At 39.7% G+C, this 24339-nt stretch overlaps 1 long non-coding RNA gene across 1 annotated transcript; it reads left to right on the top strand.

The window, feature by feature from the left end:
• The first annotated feature begins 1714 nt into the window (after positions 1-1714).
• On the top strand, positions 1715-24275 carry LOC122470038. The gene is made up of 3 exons (XR_006293802.1): positions 1715-1843; positions 17807-17868; positions 23083-24275. It is a non-coding gene; the product is annotated as an uncharacterized LOC122470038 (long non-coding RNA).
• The last annotated feature ends 64 nt before the right edge of the window (positions 24276-24339 follow it).

The raw sequence follows: 24339 nt of genomic DNA, 5'->3' as shown, positions 1-24339 counted from the left end.
AAAATGACAACTCTGGGTTACATCTATTAGTTCTAGAAATTCATAAGCCAGATCAAATGCTAGCTGGCATGGATTTCATATTAAAAAGTCTCTTTATGACCTGAGACAATCAAAGTAAGGAATCTTATTATCATCAGTGCTAGGACCTCTTCCAGGACCTAAAAGATCCATGGCTCAGTGACAGCAAGATACAACGTGCATCTTACTCTCCTTTAATCTATTATCCCTCTAATCAACTACCTGGAGCCCTAGACAGTGATTAGGGTGCTCTTTTAAAACCTACCCAGACTCTTAACTGTGTCAGAACTCTTGCAGGATAAATGAGTAACACATGGCCGCTGGCTAGCCCTGGCAGAACTGCTTTCCCGCTGTTAACTACAACTTCTACCTGTCTCAGCCACAGGCAACCTTTCCCACCTTCCATCCGAATAATGAAGGGAGAAGGCATTGCTTCTGTGTCAGCCCCATTGCGCGGAGAAGACCACGCTCTACTGCTTTGAGTCCTCTTTTCTGGCTTCCCATGAGGATGCACGGTTTTGTTACACGCCCCCCCCCCCCCCCCCCGAGAAACTTAACCCAAATTCCCAGTAGGGAACCGCCAATTCTAGAAGATTCCACCAGTTAATGACTGCATTTTAAAACATTTCCGTCTTCATAAGAGTACAACGGCCCCCTCCCTTCCCTCACAGTCCCGGAGCTGTCTGCTGGATTCACACACTGTTAAATATTTCTCAGCTTTGCTGCCTTTAGCAAAGGTTTCTCCCCTACAAACTTGCTCAGAGCAAAGGGCCACTCAGCCAGGAAAAATAAAAACAAGATTCTGGAAAGATTTAATAGAAATTTTCAGCCGGGTTGATCGGGTTTCGTCATAGAATGCCTGACATTCCTCAGGGAAACCTAATTTAAAGGCAGAGAGTGAAGTCACTCTGAGAGCCGCAAGTTCTGAGAGCCAAAAATGACATCTAAAAATCATATTTGTAAATGTACCCAGAGGCTATGGCGTGATGGGCACCCATAGGAGCAGGGCCCTAGGCATCTGCCTGTGCCTCCGGCTGCTTATGTTGATTGACCAGAAATAGCAACAGCAAGTTTTCACCTAGGTTTCTACCATCATTCCCCCCAGCTACAAATGTTACTCCCAACCCAAGGATCAAAGTGATTTCTCTTACAGGGAACGTCTTCCATCCCCTTCATGGGCAAGTCCACATTTTGCTACAGTGCACGGTCTGTTCTCTTTGGAGCCAATGAATTTCTGTTATTCTTACAGCGGCCGTCTCCTGTGTTATTATATTTACTTTTCTTTGCTTCCTCATGTCTGTGTGCTTTCTCTATCTTTCCTGCCCATCCCTACCCGTTCCTTTGGGCCTGTTCCTACCTAGGAGAGGAGCAATTAATTCTAACAGAATGTGTAATATTCTAGGGAGAGGAAACGGGAAACAGGATAATATAGTCACTTGGTATGTTCTGAGACCTATGAGCAGTTTACTGTGGCTGAAGCAAAGGATATGTGCAACATGGGTCAGACTGTGAACCTTTATCCTACAGGCAGAGGTCAGTCATGACAGATTCCCTGCCAGTGACATAACTAGGTCGATACTGTAGAATAATCTCTGTATTAACGAGGTCTCTAATAGTTATTTGTGGTTGCATATTAACAAATCATTCCAAGATGTAGAGACTGAACATAACAAAAAATTTGCTATTTTATAGTTTCCGTGGGTGAGGAATCCAGCCCAGCCTGACTGAATGCCTCTCTTCAGAGTCTCTCCCAAGTCTGCAATCAAGGGGTCAGCCAGGATGGCAGCCTTCTCAAGGCTCAACGAGGGGAGGATCCAATTCCAAGGTAACTCAAGTGGTTGTTTGGAGGACTCAATTCCTCACTGGCTGGCTATTGCTTGGGGGCCTACCTTAGTTCCTTGACACTTCTATTTGGGTTTTTCTATGGGATACCCACTTTCTGTGGGTTTCTCCACAGAGTGCCTCAAAATATGGCAGCTGGCTCCATCAGCATGAGAAACTGAGAGAACAAGTAAGACTTGTTCTCTTTTTGCAACCTAATCTCAGAAGGGATGTCATGTTATTTTTGATGTGTTCTGTTCATCAGTAGGAAGTCACTAGGTCTAAACTCTCCTCAAAGGGAAAGGATTACACAAGGACATGAACACCAAGAGGTGGAAATCACTGGAACTCATAAAAAAAAAAAAAAGAAGGGAACCAGGAGACCATAGTGTCCAGAATCCAAGAAGAAGATTTCAAAAAGTAGGAAGTTATACATAGCATAGAGGTGTCAATGCTCTCTAGCCAAAGCCTGCCAGGAACCTACTTGTAGTCAAACAAATTGGGTGTATTACTTGTTGCAGGAGGGAAGGCACACACCCTGGGGAACCATTGGTTGTCTCAGCAAAATGTTGTTAGAAGCTATATTGGATCTGGACTTCGGATGAATGATTGGGGTGGGGGGAGTCTAAGGAAGCAGGGGCTCACTGTGGACTGATTGCTGTCAGAGAGTAGGGTCAATTCTATGATCGTATATCTCAACAAGTCTTATCTACAGGGAGGAAGAACTAGAAGGAGGATAAAGTTGTAATCGGTCAAGAAGCCATCACTCATTTTGGCTGAGAAAGGGGATGGTTGGCATTTTGTGGTGGCACAGTTACCTTGCTATTGTCTCTTCTGCAAATTATGACGTGGCCTTGTTGGGGCTCATTTTACCATGGTCTGAGGGTGGCCTTGTATGAGGTTACTGTTCTCTAAGACCATTTATGTCCAATAGGAGGATAACATGACCTGGCCATGAGTGCCCAGCCAGCTTCAGAATGTCAGGGGAAGACAAGCAGTGGTTAAGAACATGGCTCTGGAACCAGACTGCCCGGATTCAAGTCTGGACTTCACTGCTTACTAGCTCTGTGACCCGGGTCCATTGGTAAACCTCCTCCGTGTACTTTAATTTTCCCCCCTTAGAGTAGAAACTGTAATAGTGTCTATCTCATTAGCTTGTTACAAGGAGACATGAATTAATATACATGTAAAATATTTAGAACAAAACGGGCATGTGACAACTATCTCCATGCTGATTATCATTATCATCCATGACCCTTGAAGGAGCAATGTTGTTAGAATAGTAGAAGGCAGAAGCCAGACTGCCATGATCAAAGATAAATGGTAGTTGATGGAGTAAGGTCATCATGTGCCAGACAGCCCTTCAAGAGGAATCATGACAGGAAGATCTGGAAATCGTGCAGAAAGGGGAAGGAAATTGGTTTATCCAAGGTCAGTATAGAATAGTGCCTCTCAAAGAGTGTTAGAAATGCAAAATCTTGTGCCCTCCAGGGGATTCTTTTATTTCAATACCTTTGCGGAAGTATAACTGACATAAAGTAAATCGCACCCATTTAAAATCTAAAATTTGGTAAGTTTTGACATAGGCACGCGTCATCAAACCATTACCAGATCGATCAATAATGAACATCTTCATCACCCCTTGGTACTCCCTCCCTTCTGTCCCCCGGCCCCCCATCACTATCCCCCCGTGGTTCTGATGCTGACATGTGAGAACCACAGGGGATGTGAAACAAATTCCGTTATGAAAAGGACCTAGAGTTATGGCTCAAAAAATAGTAATAAAGATGAAATCCTAACAGTGAGGAAAGGAAGGAAATGGGAGACACGTGTTGAGATCAGAGTCTGGGAAAGGCAGAGGAGGCCTGCCAGCCCCAAGGCTGCGAACAGGGCGTTTGCTGAGCTCTTTCACTGGACCAGGAGCGCAGGGAGCAGTGAGGCCATTCAAGGAGCTTTTCAAAGGCCACCACTCATGCGCTTCTGCTAGGAGAGTGTTTCAACTCCAGGTCTCCGATCATGGCACACCCCTGCTTGAAACCATTCAGTGGATTCTCTTTTCAACAAGGTGCAGTAAAAACAAATAAACAAACAACAACAAAACTTCAGCCTGACTTTCAAGACTTCATGCAATCTGGCTCCCTGCCTTCCAATGCTGTGTTTCCCTTTTCCACTCCAGTTTGCTCCGATATTGTCCCATGAGTTTGCTTCCTGTTCTGCAATATGCTTCCTCCTTTTCTTCCTTCAGAGAGTGTGTCCTCCTCCTCCCGAGTGTCCACCACCCACCCATGTGAACCCGGCTGTGTCCCTAAGCCTCCTCTGATGGTGCACCTGGGATGAATCTCTCTTTGCTCTGAATGTTTCTAAGATGGTCTTGTTGAGAGTGGCAGATTCCAAAAGGCTAGGACTGTGTGCACCTTATCATTGTCCCCTAGCCCCTGGCCTGCTGCCTTGAACACACTCGCTGAATATTTGCTGATGAGTGAATGGATGAACCCATGAATTTGCCTGGAACTGTCTGTCTTTCGTGTATATGATGGTGTCAGTACACCAGGATTTTTCACCCTTGGCACATTTGACATCTTCGGTCAGATAATTCCCTGTGGTGAGGGCTGTTCTATATGTTGTTGGATGTTTAGCAACATCTCTGGCCTCTACTCACTAGGTGCCAGTGGCACTACCTTCCCAGTGTGACAACCAGAAATGTTTTCAGACATTGCCTCGGGGGGCTGGAGGGGGAAGGTAGAGCATGACCCTGGTTGAGATACTTGAACATTAACTTCCCAGGTTTTCGTGTAAAATATTTGTTATAAAAGGATAGTGGCAGTGACCTAATTGGGGTCAAGGAAAGAAGGAAAATGTTTGACACTTGGAACCCTTCCTAAGTCATAAGAAGTCCCCTACGCTTTTCTAAGTGGCTTTCTCCCCATTTCCCCATCCCCTCCCCACCCCCGTCCTTTCCTACTACCTGGCGCTTTATTCTACTGGACTGTCCATCACTTCCTGTGAACAGCAAAGGAAAATACATCACGAACCAGAGTAGTGCAGCTTTAAGAATGGAAAGGCTTCAAGTTGGTATTTTGAAATAGGGTACCCATTAGGTTTCTCAAACTGAACTATGCAGGTACCACTCACTTTATCTCCTCATGATGCCTGCTGTGCATGATCTACAACCATCTGTTCTCAGGAACTGAAGATGGTAAATCACTTCCCCACATTTGTTAGGAGACAAAACGTTCCCCATCTTGACTTCATGTGGACAAGTTCTGAAAGTGACAAAGTCAGGAAACACTGATTCATGCTCCGTCTCCCAGAGCTAATCTAGATCTCTACAATCTTAAGTATTTCCCCCTCCGTCTCGTAGACCCAGTCTTAGTTTTAATACAGTCATTTCCGTCCTTATTATAACCTGATACACGGTGTTCATTTTGCAAGTCTAAGTCAATGGACTAACTATTCGCTCAATGGGCTAGTAAAACGGAGGAATGGTCTGTTACCCCACGCCTCTGTCTGATTGCTCCAAGTCTAAATGTACCTCCGACTAGCAATACTCACTGCCCCCACTGTTTTGCCCTCCCCAGCTGCAGGCAGGCTGCTGCTGATCTCCTTTGGTGCCTCTTCTTCCCACTTCTCCCCTTTCTTCTTTACTCTCGATCTATTTCACGCTGACATTCTCCTTTGATCCATGTATGCTTTATAGACCCTTTGTCTCTGTTCTTGTACTCAACTTCTGTCTGTGTTATGTGCTTCAATTTCAAATCACCAGGAACATAAGCTGCATATCACTGTTTTCCTCCTTTAGTTACAAAAGCAAAGAGAAAATAACAAGGAACTCATCTTTCTCCCTGAGTGAAGCCTCATTCATGCAGTTAGTCAGTGGGTCTGTTGCTCAACACCAGCTGGAGTGAACACTGGACACGATCATCTTAATGAGGGAATTTCTGATGCAAATGAAAAGCATATGCTTGCGGGAAATAGCCTGGAAAAAACATGGCAAGATACCCATCAGTAGGAAAATCAAACTTAGTAACAGTATTCTCGTTGTTTTGATATCATGACAATACTCAGCTTTCCACAGAATCCTAGAATTTGTCCTTGAGACGATGACTTTGGAGTTCTCACTCCAAATGGGAAATATCTTTGATTTGGGTCATTCATAAGCAGTGAGAGATTCAGCTAGCTGAAGTCAGAACAGCTCTTCGGCAAGAATGCCCCTAGAAGGCAGCCTCATGGTGAAGGATTCTGCCGTTCTTTGCAGGTCACTGTGTCTGTATCTTTCTGTTTCTCCCATTGTTGTGAGGAGCATCCAGGGCTGTAGAAGGCATAAACTATCCGAAATGAAGAAATGAACACATAACCAGAAATGTGAGTGTACATATAAGAGCGCCTTAACAAATGTCACAGACCAGCTTGGAGAGCAATGATCCACTATTCGTTCCTAGAAAAGCATTAAGCTCTTTCCCACTAGCCCTATTCTCTTTTGAACTCTTTTATCAACTTGTCACTGTCCCTAATTACATATGCAGCCTGCAGAACCTAGAACGAATGATCGTCCAGGCTCTTACTTGTTCCAACGACCAGAAAAGTCTTTTCAAAACAAAAAACACTTATTTATCTCTTCAAACCCCAGGGAAAACTGAGAGTTTGACAGCCAAGCAAGCTTAAAAGGCAAATGTGCTTCGCCTAAGAGGGAAAGGTGATGGCACGTTTCGCACATGCGGAAACACAGACTGAAGCCTATCAGAGAACCGGAAGTAAAACTTGAAGACTTAATATTAATGCCTCCTGAGTAGATCTTCATAACATGACCTCAGTATTTCATTTGATATGAATTTCCTGAATAACAAATATATCCAGCTTCATATTGCAATTCAAAATTTATTTTCCAAACCCAAATAGAAATAATCTTTAATATCCATGCTATTATCTTTCAATAAAAATAAAGATATTTTTCCTTATGCATTTGTTGATCAGAACATTTTAAAACCTAGCTGATTTTTTAAAAATGTATAATTTCATGATATAATATAAAAGCAGTGTCGGTAAAAAATACCTCATCTTTATTATTACATTGACATTTTTCTTCATGAAGAGAAGTAAGATAAAGCCAATACTATTTTAGCCTTCCTCCCTTATGAACTCAATGAATTCATAAAGATAAATACCATAAACAAACATTAGTGATCATGCAGTATATATTACAAGGGATTTCATTTTGATCTGACAGGAGGTTTGGTTTTGCAATATTTTAAAAATTATTATAAAATTTCAGAGGTTTTTTGTTTTTAATTTTAGCTTTTCAGCTGATATAATATTTTCTTTCTCTATTATTCATGAGCTTCCTTCCTTTCTTCTTTTTTTATTCTCTGAACTACACTTGTTTTCTGAGACTGGATCTCTACCAACCATGTATAAATCTACTTTCTATGTTTCTCCCCATTCTCAATTGTAATGGATCCTTGAATTGTAGCCCTTTGGGAAATAAGATTCAACGGTCCATAATCTCAGGTAGTCTTCATGATATTCTGAAGTAAACACATGACAAATTGTCAAATCTGGAGGTGAGAAAGGGAATACTTGCAATAGCCCCATTTGAGCTGTTATAGACTTCAAAGTGTTTTGCAGGAATCCAAAGATACCCCCACCACGGAATGCCAGTGATGTGATTTTACATGAGCTGTACCATTGCTCAGAGCTATGGCTTCCTCACATAATAATGGGACCCCACGTTTATGCAGAAAGTGGATATGAGGACTAGAGCATGAGTAGAACTTGAAACCACCCAGCCAGAGTAGGAAAACTGTATCAGCAGTTCGAATACACCAAAGTACAAACTTTAGATGTTGGTATAACGTCAGCAGAAACCTGAACTGGTGGGAAAGAAGTGGCATTAATTGTACTGTTGGAAAAAAAGAATCTGGTGACACTGGAGTAAGCAAAAGGCACTTATGGAGTGTTATTATGGTTCACAAAGATTCTTGAGAATTTGCCATTATGAATAAATGACCAACCAGCATTGCTTTTGAGAGGACCCAGGAACTACAGTGAGTCATTATTTATTTAAAAATACCCCCAGGAGTTGGGTAAAATGAAAAGGATAAGAGGATCGTGAGGATTCTGGACCACAGGAAAAAGATAGTATTAAATCAGCTCTCCTCATCATCTGTTGCCGTGTTCTTGATTCTACCTGGTATAAAGGAGGAAGCTGATCCCTAGTGGCATCACAGGAAAATAAGGTATGATCAAAAAAGTCTTTATAAAGCAGTTAGTAATTACAAAACACTAAAATAAAAGTTGTTGGCTAGAAGAGGCTTCCAAGATCCTTTCTGTCTTTTGTGAGGAAACAGGGGTAAAGGGAAGGCTAACTATCATTTATTAAACACTTACCATGAAAAGACAACCATTTAAAGCCTCTGCAAATGGTCCTAAGGGCAAAGAGCAAATGAACAAAACATCGATGCAAGAAAATCTATGAAACTTTGCTAAGAAAGATGAGAGTCTGTGCTGTGTGAACCAAGAGTCTTCTCCCTTCCGTCTCCCTGCTTAGCAAGGCGACTTCACTCTAGTCTGCTGCAGCCAAGAGTGCAGGGCTGTCTCTCCCGGAAGCTCCCAGTAGGAGAGTTTTCTTACCAAGAGGAGCAGAACCTCAGTATTTCTCATTCCCCATCCTCTCACTGCCTGCTGCTGAGGCTAGATCCTAGACAAGTGTGGTCAGGAAGTAGGGATTCCCTTCCTGTTCACAGCTCTAACCCATGGGATGGAAGCTGTATCTTAGTCACAGCTCACTGAGAATTCTGAAGCCCTGATAGCTCTTGCTTCACCTTGTGGCTCCATGAAAGAAGAAACAAGCCAAGAGAAGTTCAGGCCGCTGCCCCTCTCTGCACACTTCTCAGTTCACCCAGCACTCAGCTCCTGGAGCAGCAGAATCAGAGAGAAGATTGTCGTAATCCCCACTTCAAGTTTCAGAACCCTATTTTAGAGATTTTACGTAGGGGGGAGAAAAGGAGGCTGTAAAACCCATATGTCTCAATCTCTTCCTAAATATATTGACTTCATTTGCAACAAAGATGGAAAAGTTTAAACCAAAACTGCTCCCAAGAACAGTGGAAGTTGTAGTAAAAGACACTGGAAAGAAGATTCAAACTACTAGCAAAATTGTTATGCCATAGGACATTGTTGAAAGCACGATAGCAATGAATCAGCAATTACTAAAGGTAAACAACTGGGTGTGGTCAGGGAAAGGGGTAATAGAGCCTTATCAAAACCACTGCAATTCTAGTGTCAGTTTATAAATTAAGATGTATATGGTAAACCCTGGAGCAACTCCTGAAACTCAAGAAATATAGTGACAAATGAAAGTGCTACACTACAAAATGAAAGGAAGCAGTAGAGGAGGGCTAGAGGAAGAAAAAGACACAAAACATAAAAACAAAAAAAAAAAATGGCAGACATGAATCCATTTATATCAATAATAATGTTAAATGTAAATGGATTAAAGAATCCAATCAGAAGTCAGAGATTGCCAGACTCAGTTTTAAAAAGTATGATCAGGAGCACCTGGGTGGCTCAGTCAGTTAAGTGCCTGACTCACGGTTCATGGGTTTGAACCCTGTATAGGGCTCTGTGCTGACAGCTCAGAGCCTGGAGCCTCCTTCGGATTCTGTACCTTCCTCTCTCTCTACCCCTCCCTTGCTCATGCTCTGTCTCTCTCTGTCTCTCAAAAATAAATGTTAAAACAAAATTTTAAAAAAAATTAAAAAGCATGATCAAACTATATGTTAACCATAAGATATAAATTTTAGTTTAGTTTAGTTTAGTTATTTTGAGAGAGAGAAAGAGTGAGCATGAGCAGGGGAGGGCAGAGAGAGGAAGAAAGAGACTCCAAAGCAGGATCTGCACTGTCAGCACAGAGGCTGACATGGAGCTTGATCTCACAAAGTGCAAGATCATGACCTGAGCCAAAATCAAGAGTTGGACTGACTAAGTCACCCGGGTGCCCCTAGGATGTACATTTTAGACTCAAAGATACAAATAAATTGAAGTAAAAGGATAGAAAAAGAAATACCATGCAAAAAACAATCACAAGAAAGATGGAGTGACAATACTGAGCAATTAACTTTAAAATAAGAACAATGTTGCTAGAGATAAACATGGACATTTTATAATGATATGTATGAATCAGGAAGAAATATAAATTATATATATATATATATACATATATATATATATATATACATATATATATATATATATGCACCTAAAACAGAGACCCAAAATATGTGAACCAACAATTGACATAATTGAAAAAACAGACAATTCAACAGCAATAGTTGGAGATTTTAATATCTTACTTTCAATAATGGATAGGAAATTAGACTGAAGATCAACAAGGAGATAGAAGACTTGAACATGTCTTGTTCATGTCAAGAAATCTTGAACAAGACTTCTTTATAGAATACTATAAACTAACTAGACCTAATGGACATTTTTCATAATCCCACCCAATAACAACAAAATATGCATTCTTCTCAAGTGCACATAAGATATTCTCTAAGATAAACTATATGCTAGGCTATAAAACAGGTATTGTAATCATTTGGGACATAAGATTCAACAGTTCACAATCTCAGATAGTATTCTGAAGTAAAAACAAGGCAAATTGAAGGATAGAAATAATACAAAGTATATAAATGTAATAAAATGCAAAGAATCACAATCCAATCACAATCCAATCACAATGAAATAATATTGAAAGTAATAGCAGGAAAATATTAGGGAAACTCACAAATATGTGGAAATTAAGCAACACACTTCTAAATAACCAATGGGCCAAAGAAGAAATCACAAGGAAAATCAGAAAACACTTTGAGATTAATGGAAATGGAGATACAACATATCAGAACTAACAGAATGCATCTAGAGCACAGTTTAAAGGGAAATTTATAGTTGTAAATGCTTATAGTAAAAAAGAAAACAGATTTCAAATCATAACCTTAACCTTCACCTTAAGACACTGGGAAAAAAAAGAGAAAACTAAAGCAAAGAGGAAATAATAGAAATTAAAACAGAAATTAACAAAATGGAGAGTAGAAAAACAAAGGGGAAAATCAATGAAAGCAAAAAGCTGGTTCTTTGAAAAGGTTAACAAAATTGTCAAACATTTAGGTAGATTAACCAAGAAAAAAAAAAGCAAGCACTCAAATTATTAGAATCAGAAATAAAAGAGAAGACACTACTATTGACCTTACAGAATTGTTTTAATGGATCATAAAGTAATACTATGAATGGTAGTATGGCAACAAATTAGATAAACCAACTAAATTTGGACAAATTTGGACAAATTCCTTGAAAGATACAAACTACTCAAACTGACTTTAAAAAAAGATAGACAATTTGAGTAAACCTATTGCAAGTGAAGGGATTTAATTGATAATTAAATACTACCCACAAAGAAAGGCTCATACCCAGCAGCAACCTCACGGCTGAATTCTACCAAACATTTAAAGAGTTATTATGAATTCTCAACAAACTCTTCTCAAAAGTAGAGAACACTTCCCAAATCATATTATGAGGCCAATATTACCTGATACCAAAACCAAGCTAAGGAATCACAGGAAAACAAAAAACCTATATGTCTTATGAATATGGACACAAAAAATCCTAGCAAACTGAATACAGCAGCACATAAAAAGAATTATACACCATGACCAAGTGGAATTTAACCCAAGGATGTGAGGTTGATTTAACATCTGAAAATCAGTTGACATGATCCATCGTATCAATAAAAATTAAAAACTCACATGATCATGTCAATAGTTGCAGAAAAAGCATTTGACAGAAATTCAACACCATTTTATAATAAAAATACTTGATAAACTAGGAATAGAAGGAAATTTTCTCAACATGATAAAGACCATATATGAAAAACCCACATCATACTTAATGGTGAAAGATTGGATCTTTTCTCCTATGTCAGTAATAGGATGAGATGTCTGCTCTCGCCACTTCTATTCAACATTATACCTGAAATTCTCATTAGGTAAGAGAAAGAAAGAAATAATCTAGATTGAAAAGGAAGACATAAACTGTCTTTACTTGGAGTCAACATAATCTTGTATACAAAAAACAAATCCTAAGAAATCCACTAAAAAACACAATAAAACAAAAAAACAGTGAAATGGTTCTGCAAGGTTTCAGGATTCAAGAGCAATATACAAACATTGATTGTATTTCTGTTCACTTAACCAATCTGAAATGAAACGAAGAAAACAATTCCACTTATAACAGCGTTATAAAAAAATATTTAGGGATAAATGTAACAAAAGAAAAGCAAGAGTTATATTCTGAAAACTATAAAATGTTGTTGAAAGAAATTAAAAATCTAAATACATGGACAAACACCCTGTGTTCATGGATTGGAAGACAATATTGTCAGATGACAACTCTCCTCAAACTGATCTGCAAATTCAGTGCAATCCCAATCAGAATCTCAGGTGACTTCTTAGTAGAAATTGACAAGATGATTCTAAAATTGATATGGAATTGCAAGAGACTCAGAATAGCAAAACAAACAAACAAACAAACAAAAACCTGGAAAAAGAAAAACAAATTAAGAAGGCTCACACTTTCCAATTTCAAAACTTACTACAAGGCAACGTTAATCAAGCTAGTATGGTACTAACACAGGAGTAAACACATAGATTAACGGGGTAAAAATGAGAGTCTAGAAGTAAACCCATACATTTGTTGTCAATTGATTTTCAACAAGGGTGCCAAGATAATCTGATGAGGAAAAAGATGTCTTTTTACAAATGATGCTAGGGACACTGGATACTCATATAAAAAGGATGAAATTGGACCTTTACATCACACCATATATAGGGATTAACTCAAAATGGATCAAAAGACTAATTGTAAGAGTTAAAACTATAAAACTCTCAGAAGAAAACATAGGGACAGATCTTCATGACCTTAGATTGGCAGACAATTCTTAGATATGACACCAAAAGCATGAGCAACAAACAAAAACATAAATCAATTGGGCTTCATCAAATACAAAAAGTTTCGTGCTTCAAAGGATTTTATCAAAACAGTGAAAAGAAAACCAACAAAATGGAAGAAAATATTTACAAAGTATATATCTGATAAAGAACTTATATCCAGGATATATGATTAATCCTTATAATTCAATAACAAAAAGACAAATAACCCTATTTAAAAATGGACAAAGTATCTGAATGGACATTTCTTCAAGGAAGAATGGCCAATAAGCACATAGAAAGATATTTGATGTATTGATCATCAGAGAAATGCAAATTAAGAGTACATACAATGAGAGACCCCTCTGAACCCACTAAAATGGCTGGAATCAAAAGTCAGATAACAAGTGGTGACAAGGATGTGAAGATATTGGAGCTGTGGGGGAGGAAAAATTTTTCTCTCCCCTTGTAGATTCTTTTGGCTGGCCTATTAATTAAATTGTCACAAGACCAATTAACAGAGGAGAAAAACAAATTGTAAGTATGGGAGCCTCACATAGACATTAGGGGTTCAAAGACAATGAGGCAATTAAGGCTTATAGGCCAATCTGAGCTAAGGAGAAGGGTAAAGAGGTCTGGGGCTTCAAAGGCAAGGAAGACAATTCACAGGAAGATGGGAAGGGCAAATGTTTGGCAAACAAATATTTGCCGTGCCCTGCAGAGACAATGGGACACAGAAAGGAATTTAACAAACAGGCCCTATGGAGCTCCTCCAGCTTAAGGTACCCTTTTTTTTTCTTTTTTAATGTTTATTTATTTTTTAGAAGGAGAGAGAGACAGAGCACGAGTGGGGGAGGAGCAGAGAGAAGGAGACACAGAATCTGAAACAGGCTCTAGGCTGCGAGCTATCAGTACAGAGCCTGAGGTGGGGCTCGAACCCACAAACCATGAGCTCATGACCTGAGCTGAAGTCAGATGCTTAATATACTAAGGCACCCCTAGCATATGCTCTTTGCAGTTACCTGTGGTGATAGCTCTCTTCCTGAACAAAGCCCTCTATCTAAATTCTCTTAGGCAATTAAAAGGGAGGTTAAAAGCTCTTCCTGAGCCCTTTGGGCCTTGATTGTCTTCTGCTCAAAATAATCCACATGCCAAAGTGGCACATTCTTGGGCGACTTCTTCCAAACCCCTTAAGAACGTTTGCATATTGCCAGTGAGAATGTGAAGGGGTGCGACCTTTTTGGAAAGTGGCTAGGCAGTTTTTTCAATTATTCAACGTAGAGTTCGTGTATGACCCAGTCATCCCACTCCTTAGGTATATATCTAAGAGAAATAAAGCATATGTCCACAAAAAAACTTTTACACAGTGTTTATGGTAGTGTTACTCATCACAGCCAAGAGGTAGAAACAGCCCAACATTTGAATGGATACATGGAGAACAGTTAAACAACATGTGGTATATCCATACAATGAAATATTCTTTTGCCTGATTAAAGTACCCATACGTGCTGTAATTTAGGTGCATCTTGATTAAAGTATGCTAAGTGGAAGAACACAGAGACACAAAAAAGACCACATATTACATGATTCCATTCTTTTTTTTTTTTTAATTTTTTTTTTCAACGTTTATTTATTTTTTGGGACAGAGAGAGACAGAGCATGAACGGGGGAGGGGCAGAGAGAGAGGGAGACACAGAATCGGAAACAGGCTCCAGGCTCTGAGCCATCAGCCCAGAGCCCGACGCGGGGCTCGAACTCACGGACCGCGAGATCGTGACCTGGCTGAAGTCGGACGCTTAACCGACTGCGCCACCCAGGCGCCCCTTACATGATTCCATTCTTAAGAAATGACCAGAACAGGAAGATCTGTAGGCACAGGCAGTAGATTAGGTATTGCTGAGGACAGAGCGTAAGGATAAGAGAATACATGAGCTGGGAAGGGGCAGAGAGAGAGGGAGACACAGAATCCGAAGCAGGCTCCAGGCTCCAAGCTGTCAGCATAGAGCCTGACACGGAGCTCGAACACACGAACTGTGAGATCGTGACCTGGGCCAAAGTCAGACTCTTAACCAACTGAGCCACCCAGGCGCCCCTACACTAACAATTTGTGCCTAACAGTATCTCATTTCTAGGTTCCCATTTCTCAGGTGAGGAAAGGGAGGCTTAATATGTTTAAGTCTGAAAGTCACACTGTGAGGAAGTAGAAGAGAGGCCAGTAAAACAGGAAAACTGACTCCCAGTTCACTGTTGGAATTGATATTTACTGGATTTGATTATGAAGTGAAGTTAACTGCTTTTGCCTGTATTATACCATTTAACTCTTGAAAAACCTGCTTTCCTCATTTTAGTAATAGGGAAACTGATATCCACAGAAAGTATGTAAACTGGCAAAATTTCAAAGCCGTTCTTTTTACTGAAATTGCCATGCTTTATTCCAGCTCATCAGAGCAAAACGTCACCTGCCTCCATGACAGTTAGCAGAAAGTGGCTGAGACCCAAATATACCAACCCTCTGAGCATAATGTTCATATTAAATGACAACTTTTAATTACCTGCAAAAGAAAGAATAGATCCAAGCCTAGAAAAAAAAAATACACCTTATACAGTTAAAGCGATGTCATCAGTGACATCATTTTATTTATTTAGTCAATTTACTTATTTATGAGTTTTGGTCTCAGCTTGATAGGCCACATAAGTGCAAAGGCCACGCTCCTAAAAGCCACAGTTTTCAAATGACTAATGTGATGCTAGAGTCACGTGTGTTAAGCCTGCTTTCTATCACCACTTATTTATTTAGCTGAATTACAGATCACTTCAAAAGTCCACTAAGGGTGAAATAATCCCGTATTGGGAATGAGGGAATTGTACAAAATCAGTACTTCTAAAGAGAATAAAATGCTTTCTAAGAAGATTTGTCTTCCGAGAGTTTTGAAATTCAGGCCTACCGAGCCAACACGCATCTGCCAGCAGGACCCACCAGGTCAGCATCCTTGCAGCTTTCTAGAGTTTTCCTAAGAAGGGCCCAAAGAACGATAAGCAGGGCCTAAGGCTTCGAAAATAAGTGGGTGATGGGCAACAGGAAACTACTTCTGGGATAGGAGGAAGGATATGCAGCAGGGGCTTCTTCATCAGATTATACTCCCTCCTCCCTCCCCAGCCTGAGAAATGAACAAAGAGGCTGACAGAGCTGAATCCTCTAGGAAGAGGACAGAAAATCTGCATGGAACAGCAGAGAAGCTGCAAACTCTACTTGGTTTTGCTTAAAGCAGGTCTTAGGCAAGAATTCTTATTGTCCCAGGGTTATGTTCAAGGTATAAAAGCATTGGTTTCTGTGTAAAGATAAAATATCCTCTGTTTCTATAGAAGAGTGTAAAAACTATATTTAAGGGCCACCAGTCAGGAAAATCTTTTTGTGACACCATGGGTGGCCTGCAAAAGTGGATTTCGTGGGAGCAGCCTTCCTCGTATGCAAAATATTTTTTTACATCATTGCCTCAACAAGGTACTTATTCTCTTTAAGATTCTTGGAATGCCAAATGCAATACAATCTTTTGAGAAGAGGCGAGAAAAACCTCAGGAGAGCTGATTAAATACCTGTGCAAGTATTGTCTGAGAGATATAGGGTCATTGGGCATTTTCCCAGAAAAGTCAGTCCTCCCACTGCTGGCTCGTCAGATTCCCAACCTTAGACTTTTAGAGAATTCCAACTAATGCAAGTGTAAAAAAATCTTTAAGACCCTAAAAGCTTTCAGAAAAAAGTGACAGCCTGTTAAAGTTAAGCAAAACTCAAATAAAGGCCTAGGTTATCTGTTCTCAGTGTGTTGGTAACAGAAGCAATCAGCTTTTCTAAAACAAAGAGATGCCTGCTTCATTAGAGCCCATACAAAATGCCTTTCCCGAGCATGTCTTCTCTTGGCTTCAGCTTCCAGCCGCAATCTTGAATAACTTTGAAGATGTGCAAGGGAGTGTTTCAGGTATCCATTACTCTTGGTGGGAAAGGAAGGCCTGAAAATAGACAAGGAAAGTCTGCTTGGCTTCTTCCCTCCCTCTCCCAGCTCTGTCGCTGTTTTCTGCAAATGCTTTACCATAGCTTATCTAGACAGGAGCTGACACGGGCCACTGATTCACTCTGGGTTGAAAAAGTGACCTCTTGAGGATAGTAATCTCTTTAGTCTGTGATTGTAGAATTGTGACTCACTCTTTCTGTAACACCAAAAAAAAAAAAAAAAAAAAGTCAACTTAGAAACAAACATATGTGAAAGTTGTCAGTAATAAACTTCAAAGGTGGTCAGTTTTGTTTTTGTTTTTCTTTTTTTTAAATTTATAGCATTAGATGGATGAACATAGTGTGATGTAACTTCCAGCTAATTGTCATTGTCCTCCCAACTCATCCTAGCTTCGGCTTTGGCTTCCTCTTTCTGGTTGGACAAAGATTAGAGTGAGGGTAGGATCATGTTCCCAGGTCGCTTGTCCACATTTCCTGACATTCTTTGGCCTTATGGACCCATGGAGGGACTTCCATCAGAGTTGGGCTCCTGGCCTCTCCCACCTTCACCTCCATGGGAAGACGTCACACCTCGCTGGATAGCTTGAGGGAAAGATTGACATGCTCAGGTCAGGCCCCTCTGGACGCCCTTCAGGGTCTGCCTGTCCACTGAATGGGTTAACCTGCACCTTCACATCCCAGGCTGCTCTGCTTCTTTGGGGGAGGCCAAGAGCATGGGAGGGACCTGTGGTTGGCGGGTGCTTGAGTGAGTTTAATTTTGGGGTTTAGAGTTAAGAAGCCTGTTGTAGGCACACATCTAAGTGGCATCCCCATAGCCCCTTAACCCCTCCAATCCAGTATTTATTTGTGATAATACTGATTTTTTTAAATCTCCTGCCACAGTCAGATCCATAGAGACAGGAAGTAGAATGGTGGCGGCTAAGGCCTGTGCCTGAGGGCGAATATGAAGTTATTGTTTAATGGATATGTGGTTTTGGGTTTGCAGGATGAAATGGATTCTAGAGATGGCTGATTGTAATGGCTACACAACAAAATGAATGCACTTAGGTAGGTAAATTTTATGTTATGTGTATTTTGTGTTATGTTATGTATTTTGTTATGTTTATGTTATGTTATATATTTTAACACAGTAAAATAAATGGAAAAAACAAGTTCCTTCCAGTTTCTTTGCCTATGTCCCCCAGGACTGGACACATGATACACTTAACTTTCAGTGACTTACAGGAACCAGAAGCTGGAAATGTTACAAAGGACACTTCATCCCCCTTTGATGAGGGGACTTCTATTCTTTTTTTAAGTTATTTTTATTCTATGAGGGGACTTCTCCCCACTTTCTCACCCACTCCTTTCCTTGAGAGGAAAGATGACTTTCCCTGCTAGGCGAGCTCTCACTCACCCTCAGATCCAGCTGGCCTGGAGAAGGCTCCTGTGGAAGTCTTTCCATCTCTACAGGAGATGTTTCAGGGTGTCCAGATTTTCCTTGAACTGGATGGGTTACTTGAATTCTAAAATGAAATATCAGGAAGCCAATTGCATTGTCTATTATGCTGCATTCTTCAACCTAGCTTTTTTTTTTCTTTTAATTTTTTTGTTACATTTATTTATTTTCGAGAGACAGAGCGTGAGCAGGGGAGGGGCAGAGAGAGAGGGAGACACAGAATCAGAAGCAGGCTTCAGACTCTGAGCTGTCAGCACAGGGCTCGACGCGGGGCTCAAACCCATGAACCCTGAGATCATGACCTGAGCCGAAGTCGGACACTTAACTGATTGAGCCACCCAGGCGTCCCTCTTCAACCTAGCTTTTACGAATTTGTTCATTAGCCAAATATTCATTGACTACTTAGGTGTCCCAACTCTTCTGAGCACTTGGGACAGAGTGATGAAGCTATTATTTTTATCTCTATCTGTCCAGTTCCTGGGTATTAATGCTTCATTAGGGAAGGAAAACAAAACTGGGGAAGGAAAGAAAAATGTTCAATGCATTATGTATTGAACCCCTTAAGCCTCTACAATTAACATATTCTTTGTTTAATGTAGAATTGATTAATATTTGTTTATTCAATATATATTGAGTCCCTGTGATAAGTAAGTCACTGAGATGAACAACAGTCTTTGTGAAGCTCCAAGTCTAGTAGGGAAAAAAGAAACACCAGCGAGTACATTCAATACATTGTAACTGATGGATAGTGTGGTATGAGCAGAAACAGGACTGTAATTAGCATATTCTTATTTTAAGTAGTTCAATATGGAATACATATCAAATTCTCAATATACCCTTAACTGAAAGCAGTAATCCCCACCACCTTCTTTTTAAAATTCTGGCAAATGCGAGAAATAAGAAATTTAGAAAGGAAGACTAAGGGTAACAGCAAAAACAACAACAAAACCCCAAAAGCTTTACCTAAAATTAGGACAGAATCAGATATTATCATGCTTAGAGGTTAGTGCAAACAGGAATCAACACAAAATGGGTACGATTAGCCATCTGCAGGAATCATGGCAGGAATAAGCCACCCAAGAGATGATTCACAAATGTATTGCTAGCAATTCAAGGGTGTTTTCTACATATCACCAGGGGTCTTAGCATGCTTCCCTAAAAGGGAAGCCATCAATTTAAAATGTAACTAGTAGAAGATTAGTAGTAATTTAAGAAATCGCAAACTGTCATAAGGAAATGATAGAGGATTTGGATGACAGATAAAAAGTATGAAAATGAATAGTACAGTAGAATTTGTCAGTGTGTCCTCACAATCTCTAGGGAAGGAATCTTGCTGATTCTAAAGGCTAGTAAGGGATATCTTAGCAATATTCCTAGGACCGAGGAGAGCAATTTGTCTCATTTGGTAGTTGGATAACCCCTAATTGCAGCTGAGTCTGTTCTTTATTCTATGTTCACTAATTAACTTGCTGATCCAACTGTTGGCCAAGCACAAACTCCCATTGAACTGGCCCAGTAGTCAGGCACAAATGACTACTAATGGTCATCCTGTTAGATATTATCCTCAAGGTAAATTAATGAATGGATATGCTCATGGCTAAACCACTTAGTGAGTTGGATTTAGGGGACTCACTAAGACTCTAGAGCCTGCTCATCTTAGATCACTAATAAAATTAATGTACCTTCTACATGTGTTGCTCTCATTCAGATTCAGGGATATTAGCCATGAGACATAAACAACTAGTATGTCTGTCTGTCTGTCATTCTTTTCCTAATCCCCTCAACTTTGTTCATTTTCCATCCACTCAGGCCTGAAATCATAAAAACTTTCTTTGAATTATCTCCATCATAGTCTAACAATAATCCCATCCAATTAATTTTTCCTTCTTATTCTTCCTTTCACCTAAGTCTGGGCCTTGAAGATATCACAATTATGTGGTGACAAAGTATTTCCAAGTACAAATTGATGTGATTACACACGCCCCACTCCTATTCCACCTAAGTCACTCATTTACTCCCTAAGAGCCCCCCCTCCAGATGAGCGTTAGACAGGCACCCATTGCCACTGTGGACTTAATGCAGAACCAGCAAAAGTGGAAAGTCATTATTCTTAATTTCAAAATCTTAGAGGTGATACTGATAGATTCAATCCACATGTGTGACTTTCCCACCTAGTCTAAAGAAAGATTCTCCAAGCTGGAAAAGAGGGCAATCAAGGGAGGGGCTGCCAGAAAAAAAGAAATAAATACAAGTATAAGAGTGGTGCCCTGCTTCTGCCCCCTCACGACGAGGCCTGAGAGAGGACACTGCCAATCCTCTTATTTATGTTTGGGGACCCATGCAAAGAAAGTTGTTCTGTTGGAGTAGGGCTGGGAGATAGCAGACAGTAAGAGTGGGGACAAATTCCCCTCTTCCTCCTCTCATGCTGCCATCATTAAGAAGAACCTGCCAAGTGATAATGGTAACATGGATGCATTTAGATGCTAGCCGGAGACAGTCTACCTAGTGTCATGAGCTGGAGTGGTGTGGATGGTATCGGAAATCTCCCATGGCCCTCTAGTTCTGAACACTGAGATCGTCTAAGACAGGGACCTGCAAAGGTCCTCACCATCTGAATAAGGGCACATCTCAGAAGGAAGATTCTGTGTGGACAGTCTCTGCTCCCAGTGTCTGTCCCATGCCTATGTAGAGGACCACAAGATGAGTGAAATCATGAACAGGCTTCACCATAGTGTGGAGAAAGTTAAATGGAACATCTCTTTTGTCTACCTTCCCACTCCTTTCACCCTATCTTGAAATGATGGAGTTAAACACCCTGAAAAAAAAAACACAGAATAAGACTTGTTTTACCTGGAAGTGACTCGAGTAAATTTTATCCAGCAAGAAAAATGGAGCTGAGCTCCAGAAATTAAAATGAATTATAGAAAATGAAGACAGTTATGGGTCTTGTTTTTGTTGTTGCACACTTGACTAAGACCTTTAGAATTTGTACCTGCTACTTTCATATTACTAAAATATCTTTTTAATAAGTTCCCTGCCTCTATCTTACATACCACTGTCAAATTAATCTTCCTAAATGCCTACTTTAACAGCGCACTTGATGACTTCCTATTGCTTTCAGGATGAAGTCCAAGCTCTTCATCCCTGAGGCATTGTGAAAGGCCCCACACCATCTGCTCCCCAACTACTTTTGAACATTTTACCTCCTGCCATTTTCAGTAGGAATCCTCTGTTCCCAGAAAGCCATCCCTCTGACTTCCAGCCTCAATGCCTTTGTTCAACATCTTCTCTTACCACCTTCATCACATCTAAAGTGTTCTCCCTGCTTCTTTTATAGAAATCTCAACTTACTTCATAATTTGCTTAAAAAATTGTTTTTACAGTCCATCCTTGCAGTTTTCTGAACACACCTATCCATTTGCATTCCACTACATGGTAAGAAAAGTAGTGATGAGTTGCCAGGGGAAATGAGAGGAATCCCTCAAGATGGGGTTGTCAGAGAATGCTTCCTAGAAAGTGTGCATATATGTTGGGTCATAAAGGCAGGTAAAATTTATATATATAGGGATGGCAAAGATGGGGGGAAAGCAGTCTGTAGGAAGAGATAAAATTATAGGCAAAGATATTTTCCATACATTTGGGGATTGTTGAGTGGTTGAATCAAGCACGAGCTTGATTTTCTTAACTCCTAAAAGTTAAGTTATTTTCTTAACTCCTAAAATATTTATTGTCCGTTCCACAAGTTTTGTATGTAACTGATATCTCTGTCTATACCATATCACTTCTATCTATATACCACATTTTGTAGGTTATGTATCAACCTACCTATTGGAATGTCCAGGTACACATACATGACTTGTCTCCAAGTAGGAAAACATTGCTTGGCATGTTTGGGATGTCTTATCACAGATAATTTCTGATGAGTATCACCACCTTAACCAATGATAATACATGAAAAGTAAAGGAAACTTAGAATCTGTGTCTGAGCACTGACCTCTCAGTAGCACTAATTGTCATTTATTTCTCATTTAGAATTTCTAGGAAATAAAATATCTAAGGTGTCAGCTGTATAGATAGTCAGAATTAACAATGATAATTACAGAATCTGGAGGTAATAAAAGCAACTAGAGAGAAGATAGTGGACATGGAAGAGAGAACAAGATGATCCAACATGAGGATAACTGGTTATGTAGATACAGAAAACTGAAACAAACAAAACAAAATAAGATGGTGCAAGCATATAGCAAAGATTTTTCTAAGTGAATTATTCGATAGAACTTGTGATGCACAATATCACTGCTGACAGAGTCAGTTCTTCTGGGAAGAATGTTGGGCTCCTAACATTACAAATTGAAGAATTGAAACTTTTTCCCCCCATGGAAAAAATAAATACTGGCTAAATTCTTTTAGGTTTAGTTCAAGTAACTTTTGAGTTGAATGAGCTTTTGTAGGCTGATTTAGGTGCAGAATCAATGTTTTTAGAATAGTTTCTATGTGGAAATATGTTCTGAGTGTCAAAGTCCTTAGAAATAGACTTCTAAAACATAAGTCACTTTTTCATTTGGAAGCTATCTATATTTCTTTTGTAATGGCTTCAGAGCCTAGCAGAAAATTATACTTAGAACAGGAATCTAGTAAATACCTGTTGGGGAAAAAAAAATGAATGTATGCAGGTGCTTAATTCTGAATTCACTGGGTGAGACTAGTAATGGTTTGTGTACTGGATGGGAAATGCTCACATTCTTCAAATGATAATTATGAGAAATCACAAGCACAAAATACCTACTACACACTAAAAATTATAATAAATCTTATCATAACAGGTCAGAAATAATTGTCTCCTCTTGGAAGCCACTGATGGGACAAAACTTTGACATGGATCTGCAGAGTGAAAGGAATGATTCAGAGGACTTTGGAAGTAAAATGCATCTGGGAATCCACAACCTTTGTTTCATTTATTTATTCATTCATTTGTATACATTTATGTATATTCTTTCATCTATTTATCCAGCCTATGTATTAGTTTTCTACCACGACAGTAACCAATATCACAAATTTAGTATTTTAATATAACACACATATAGTACCTTACAATTATGTAGGTTAGGAGTACAGGTGAAAATCAAAGTATCAGCTGGCTAGGATCTCCCAGCTCATGTGGAAACTCAGAAAAGAATCTTGTAAATTTATAAACCCATTCAGGTTGTTGCCAGAATCCAATTCCTTACAGATGTAGAGTGAGGTTTTCACTTTCTTTCTCACGGCCAGCTGGAGATTTCCCTTAGCTCCTAGATATCTGTCTCTGATCCTTGCTTATGGCCTTCTACATATAGGAACCAACAACTGGACTGTCATCCTTCTCATACTTGGAATCTCTCCGACTTCCTGTTACCAGGATAATTCAGGAAATGGTCCACACCATCTTAGGGTTCATAATCTGCATTATATCTGCAAAGTCCCTGTGAATGTAACACATTCACATCCAACTTCTCGGAGGACCATTCTGCTTACCAAAGCCAACAGTAATTATTGTTGCTATGGACCTTTTCCATTTTCAATAAATTCTATCTCAATGAATGGAGGAGGAGGGCTGCTCAGTAACCTTGTCGAAGCCCTGCCAAGAAGTGACCTCTTAGCCACAGGTTTCATGAACAACCTCACATTTTAGCCATTAAAAAAACAAAACAAAACAAAAAACAAAACTCATTTCCAACCCTGAACTATGTTAGTAGTTTTCTACTGGTTATTTAAAAAATTATCAAAGTGTGTTTTTTAGCTTATAGAATCATAAATAGCCGACAGAAATTGCACACAAATATATAATAAGGATATGACTTGTGTAACTAATTTATTGCTAAATCTTCTACCTTGTGGGGAAGTGGGGATTCTCATACACTGCTACTGAAAGGTAAATTTCTGGAGTGTGATTTGGCAACATATAGAAAAGCCCCCAAATATGTATAGTCTTTAACACATAAATTGTCATTCCAGGAATTTCTCTGAAAGAAATAACAATAGAGGGGCACCTGGCTGTCTCAGTCAGTAGAATGTGTGACTCTTGATCTCAGGGTCTTGAGTTC

Source organism: Prionailurus bengalensis, chromosome D3, assembly GCF_016509475.1.
Source record: "Prionailurus bengalensis isolate Pbe53 chromosome D3, Fcat_Pben_1.1_paternal_pri, whole genome shotgun sequence".
NCBI lineage: Eukaryota > Metazoa > Chordata > Mammalia > Carnivora > Felidae > Prionailurus > Prionailurus bengalensis.
Note: the sequence above shows the minus strand (reverse complement) of the source record. Positions and strands in the feature narration are given on the sequence as shown.